The sequence below is a fragment of the Macadamia integrifolia genome, chromosome 14 (assembly GCF_013358625.1).
Source record: "Macadamia integrifolia cultivar HAES 741 chromosome 14, SCU_Mint_v3, whole genome shotgun sequence".
Taxonomy (NCBI): Eukaryota; Viridiplantae; Streptophyta; class Magnoliopsida; order Proteales; family Proteaceae; genus Macadamia; species Macadamia integrifolia.
The window spans coordinates 4,606,036-4,612,725 of NC_056570.1; positions in this window are offsets into that span (position 1 = coordinate 4,606,036).

A 6,690-nucleotide genomic window follows, 5' to 3' on the forward strand; every position below is an offset into this window, starting at 1 on the left:
GACTGTTGTAATTGTTCACTTGATTTCTTTTTCCTTTTGAGCATTGGTTTCAACATCAATCTAATCAAAATGGGTTTTTTCATGTTTGGCTATGTTTGGAAACTAAAAACGGAAACGAAAAAAAACAGCAAAAACAAAAACAAAAAATTGAAGTTGAGAAGAGAAATAGACATATAAATCAGGTGTGGGGTATTGAGAGGGTATTTTAGGAAAAATACTAAAATCCTATAGGAGCTTGTGAAACTTAGGATGTTGGGTGACCACATAAATCAGGTGTAAGATATCAAGAGGATATTTTGGGGAAAGTACTAAAACTCTATAAGAGTGTGTAAAGCTTAGGATACTGGGTGAACCTTCCTCTAAAAACTTTCTCCAATCAATTATTACCTCTATCATTATTTTTATCTTAATATTTTTTCTTTTCTTTTCTTATCATCCATACACAGCCTTGGTCCATTAAGTGTTTGACTCTAGCCTTGAAAAAGGTGGGATATTTTTTTTCATCGTTCTAGATCAAGGGCCTCTAGGCTAGACAAGACCCACTGCTGGGAGAATGAATCCTCTACAAGTAAATGAGAGGGGTTTTTTTATTTTATTTTTTTGAGTGCTAATTCAAGGGCCTATAGACTAGACAAGACCTACGGAGAAGAGAATGCATCCTCTGCATGTATATGTAAGGATTCAATACATGTCCCACTTTCTGCCATTTATAGAATAAAGACGGTGAATAATGAAAGCAAAAGAGACAAGTGTTAGATGTTCAGAACGTCCAAGAGAATATCTGTGCAGAGGATTAATTCTTAAACAGGGGGATCACAAACTTTGTAACTTAATTCCCAATGCCCTTTTCTCATATTTGCCGTATGGGGGGTAAAAAGAAAAAAAACTGGCATTTCATCCCTTCTGGATAATTGCATCACTAATGTTTGATTTACTCTTTCTCTAAATGTGACACACAAAATTAAAAGCTCCCCATCACATGTGACTCTTCTTGTAGCCTTGAAGTTAATCGTATGGAAGGCTTGATGCAACTGCAATCCATCAGCCAATTCATACTTAACCCATAATCAAGAAAGGTATAAACCAATATAGATGAAGTCAGGTTTGGGATCCACTGTGAATCAATATTCTTTCGTACTTGCCCTCTGTCAAGATCATCAAAACACCAAACCGTATAATGTAAAGTAAACGACAAATCTTTTTGTCTTTCTCCTTTGTAGATTTTCTATCTGCTTAACAGAAGAAAATAGAAAGCAAAAGAAATAAAAAAGCAAGCACAGTTGGAAAGGGGGGCAGACTTAACTACGCATGTGAGTAATGGCTCAATCTCAATCAACAGTTACACCAAAAAAAAAATTCAACTGATAAAAAAAAAATTAATATTAAAAAATAAAAAAGAAGAAGAAGAAGAAAGAAATCACAAAGAAATAATAAAGGAAAGAGAAAAATCAGATTAGAAAGCAACCACTTTTGAAGAGGGGGGCAGACTTAACAACTCGCATAAGTAACTAACTGGGTAAGCCTCGCAGTGTAAATAATGGTTATATTTATAAAAAAAGAAAAAAGAAGCAACAGAAGAGCAAGTCTATTTTGTCTCCTTTTTCTTTTGGAGAAGAAGAAGGAGAAAGAAAAGGAGATGTGAGAAAGCAATCACTGTTTTATCATGTCCCCCACCATTCTTCCCTTTTAATATAAGATTGTCGCTAATGAGCAAAGAGTTCCATAGATGTGGAGGATAATTAGAATATGAAAGTTGAGCCCCAACGGAAAACCCATATGTAAAAATGACCCGGAAATGATGTGTAAGACCTTATTTTAAGAGGAACGGTAACCTTGATTTTTTTTTGTTTTGTTTTTTTTGTTTTTTTTTCCTAATAGAAGTGTATCCTTGGTTTTAAACCTAGCAAACTGGAACCGTTTCCCTGAAATGACTTATGAAAATTTACCTAAAAGATCAAATTACCCATGGAAGGGTTTGATCAGTTAAATGATCTTGAATTTTTTTTTTTTTAGAAAATGACCTTGAAAATAACCCTTTTTTTGGGTAGAAATCGAACTTATTTATTGAAACATAAAGAACATGAGGATATTACATTATAAAGATCAGACAACTAAAGACTAGGTAGATATCAATTATACTGAGGTCTTCCTCGCCAAGGAGTCCGCCATGTTTTTAATCTCTCTATAAAGATATATAGTGAAAGGTACAATCTACAAAAGAAAAACCATGAAATTAACCCTAACTTTACAATTAGATGGTTTTTATCAATAAAAACTCATTTTCTAACATAAGAGATAAGAAAAACATATTTTTCTCATTATTTTATGCAAACTACTTCTGAGTGGGCTTAAATCATCAAACGACATCACTATTTTATTGCCTCCAGAGAGGCCCCACTGCATATGGCAAAGATCACATAGAAGTCAATTAGTTAAAAGGCAATCGGGAGATTTCAACAATGATGCTGGTGGGTCCACAAACGGAAAGTGCATGGCCAATGGCCATTGTGTTTTTTCACGTCCTTGGTAGGATCTAATTAAGAATCCATAACCTTCACCAACTAAAAAGGAAAAAAACCTTTTGCATGGAGCGAAGAAATACATAAAGAGAATTCTTGCACAATGGAGGTTAGAAAAATACAGCTATCAATGGTTATAATAAATAGTTAATAATACCTTCCATTATTGTGTGCACAGACCCTCTTAATATCATCCGAAGATATCATGGTGGAGGGAAATTTGTGTCCTAAACAAAAGCACTAGGTTTTTTTTTTTAAATAAAACAAAAGCACTAGCTAAAGATTGGATTCTTTGGCACGTCTTATAAAAAGGACTAAACTTATTGATTCATGGAACATGTTAAATGTCTATATATGGAGGGCACTTGGGGTTTCTTGGGAGTTCTATGAGAAATTCAGCCCCATGTAATTGCAAGTCTTTCTTCAAGGAGAAAGTTGTATTCTATCATTGGTGAAGACAAAATTTATCCAATTATCCATATAGGGTCACTATTATATTGCCCTCAGTGGCCCCCTTTACTGGAGGAAATCGAGATTATCCCTCCCTTTATAAGGATACTTATTTTACGACTCTAACCACCCACAATCAAGGAATTCTCATTCACCATGATTGAAGGAAAATTAGGTCCTTTTTTAATGGTTTATAGAAAACTAAAAGACACTTTTAAAGAGCGTGAAGTGGAGTTTCTGAAAGAGAGAGTTTAGAGAGAGTCTTGTCTGAGAAGTCAAACAAAGGTTTTGAAGCCATAATGGAGAAGACCAAGTGCAGTTTTTCTGCAAGGGTCTCACATTTTGGTCATTCTTTAGGCCATTTTTTACTATTGCTCTCATGCTCTTGATGTGGCTGGAAAATCCTCCTTATGCCTTCCAACTGATTCTACAAGTTTTTGTAAGACACATTTGATTGAGGCTTTTAGAGGTGAGAAAGAATTGTCTTGCTGATGCATGTAAGTTGTATGGGTTTCAAAACCAAGCTGAAACTATTCACCAAAACTGAACCAAGCCGTTTACACCGAAATCGTGAAACTGTTTAATTAATGGTTCATTTTTGGTTTCAGAATTAAGACTGTTTAATTAAATAGTTTAAATCAAACTGTTTAAACCAACGGTAAACCATTTAAGTAAACCATTTGAAACTAGTAAGTTAAGTCATTCATGGTTAGAATAAATGATTATTGTAAGTATAAGCAAATCCCACTAAAAAATAAATATAAATTGGATAAAAAGTTAAAACATATAAGAAAATTATAACCTTATAATTATTAAAAGATAACATATAACAATAAACAATTCTATTCAATGTTAAGTTTACATCCATTTTAATAAAAATTTAAAAGAGAAAGAAGCCTTTTAAATAATTTAAGAACATAATAAAGCCTTTTAAAACCGAAACTGAATCATTGAAATTGTTTACTAAAAAATTATTTTTGGTTTTACCAAAAAAAAAAAAAAAAAAATATTGCACTGAATCAAACCAAGCTAAGCTGTTTACACTGAAATCGAAGCATTTAATACCCTTAGTAAGTTTTAACTTGTAAGGTAACCATTTACTTCTTCAAACGGCACTATCCTTTTCTAATTCTTTTTGTAATCCTCAAGTTTTGGACAAACATGGGAGAAGAGAAAAAAATTGCAATCCTTGTTTGATTTTAGTGGAGATTTCTCCTATTTTTCTTCCTTTCATATTGACAAATTTTCCATATTAAATTTGATGTTGGGTTTGACTTTCTTTGTTCTTTCTTTCTTTCTAGTATTTACACTCTTTTTTATGGTTTTTTATTTTATTTTATTTTTTTTAACTCAAATATAGATAGGAGTACCTTCCTCCCTAGAGGGCTGTTACGAGCATAAGGCCTTATCACTTGCATTATCTTCCTTATTGTGAGCTCCTCTTCTTTATCTTCCAATTATGTTGAAATAGTTTGAGAAAATAAATTCCTCTTCTTTATCTTTCAAATATGATGTTATATCTGTGAATTTCCAATAAAATTTGAAAAAAAAATGAAAATTAAAACTCATGAGAAATGTACTAGCTTCCATACCTTAAATCACAGAGAATTAAAGTGGGATGGATGAAGTGAAGAGGTGCATCTAGAGTGTTGTGTGATCGATGTATTCCTTTAAAGTTTAAGGGGAAATTCTATATGACTGTTGTGCGACCAACCATGATGTATGGGGAGGAATGTTGAGCAGTTAAAAAGTGTTATATCTATGTGTAACTCTGATGAGGATTTTTTTTATTTTTTTTTGGCTAAAGATGGGTATCCCAGCCTTTGGCCTAACTATTCCGTGGGCCTATACTGACCCCACAACCACATGGACTGGGTCATACCGAGGTTGAATGAAAACCATTCAACTTTCACTAAAAGCAGTGAAGAGCACTAAACACCCCCATGTGAGTGGCCCAAGGTGTGCCTAGTAGGAGTCGAACTTAGGACGTCCGAGTTTACAACTCGTATCAAGTTCATTGCTCTCCAACAATACTACCCCCTTAGATTTAGTTCTGATGAAGATGTTAAGATGAATGTGCAACAAAATTAGGAAACATAAAATAAGGAATGAGTATTATTAGAGCTGATTTGGGAGTTGCCCCATTGAACGACAAGCTTTGTAAAAGTTGTTTAAGGTGGTATGGCTAAGTTCAAATGAGGCTTTAGGAAGCCTCAATAAGGAGAAGTGGTTTGATTTGGATTGAAGGTGCTCAAAGAACCTAACAGGAGCAGACCTAAAATAACCATAAGTGAAGTGATAAGGAATGACATGCATAGTCTCGATCTTGTCCCAAATATGACCTTGGATATAGCCTATTGGAGAGCAAGGATCCATGTTGCCAATCCATGTAGCTGAGATTCTCCTGACTTCTTGGGTTGTGCTTCTATCCTCTTACTTTATTTATTTTCTCATTTTTTTTTTTTTTCTTTTCTCACCTCTCATCTTTTTATCTTCCCCTTCCCCCAATTTTGTATGGAATTTTTTTTAATGGACACATGCATTCAACTCCATTAAGTTGGGACAAGGTCGAATTTTTTGTTTTTGTTATTGTTGTTGTCAATGATTTCTAAGTTGTCACTCTTTTAGCATAGGCTGAGAATTAAGTGAGCGACGTTTATAATTTATAGTTTACCAAAAAAATAAATACGTTTATAATTTATAATTCAGTCTCTAGATATTTATTTATAGGCCTATTTGAATATCACCTATGAGCCTGCCCTTATTTTCACATGCTCCCCCATTGGTGCATGCTGCTATCACCCTCAAGTGGACGGTGTGCCCATCATCTACCCAAAAATTATATATCATACTATCATACTATCATACTATTATATAAAAGCATGTACACATGCTTCGTGGTTAATCTTGTCTTGGACCACTTTATCCATTTTACTTATTTTAATACCTTATCTTTTTCATTATCTCTTTTATCAAACCTTTTTATTTTTTCAATATTATTGGTACCCATTAATACTTTTTCATATTTAAATTCTCTAAAAAATTAATTTCTTTATTCCTCTCAGATTTCTTTCCTTATCTATCCCTCCCTCACTTTTCTAATTTCCTTTTCAAACTTTGCCTCCTCTCTCTCACGTTGCTCTCTTAAAACCTCTATAATTTAGGATTTTTTTTTTTTACCAAAGAAATAAAATTTATTTTTCTCTCTAAAAAAATCCATATTCCTATCTCTCTCTCTCTCTCTCTCTTCTCTTCTCTCCTTCTCTCTCTCCTCTCTCTCTCTCTCTCTCTCTCTCTCTCACTCTATCTTTCTTTCCCAAAAAAAAAGATCTAAGTCTTTCCTAAAAAAAACCCTATATTTAAAGTTTTTTTTATCAAAAGAACCCTCCTCTCTCTCTCTCTCTCTCTCTCTCTCTCTCTCTCTCTCTCTCATTGCTCTCTTTAAAACCTATAATTTAAGAATTTTTTTATTGTTTCAATGTGTGTTCTTTGAAGATTTTTTTTTTATAATTAAATATTAATTTTAATAAACTCTCATGTCTTCTACTCACTTTCAAACTCTCACGAATTTTAGTTCCCTTCTCTCTCTCTCTCTCTCTCTCTCGAAATTCATTTCCTTCTTTGTGAAATATCTTTTATATAATAATATCATTCCATATTTGCATTAAAAATCTTAAAAATATTATAATTAAATATTGGTTTCCTTATCTATTTCTACCAA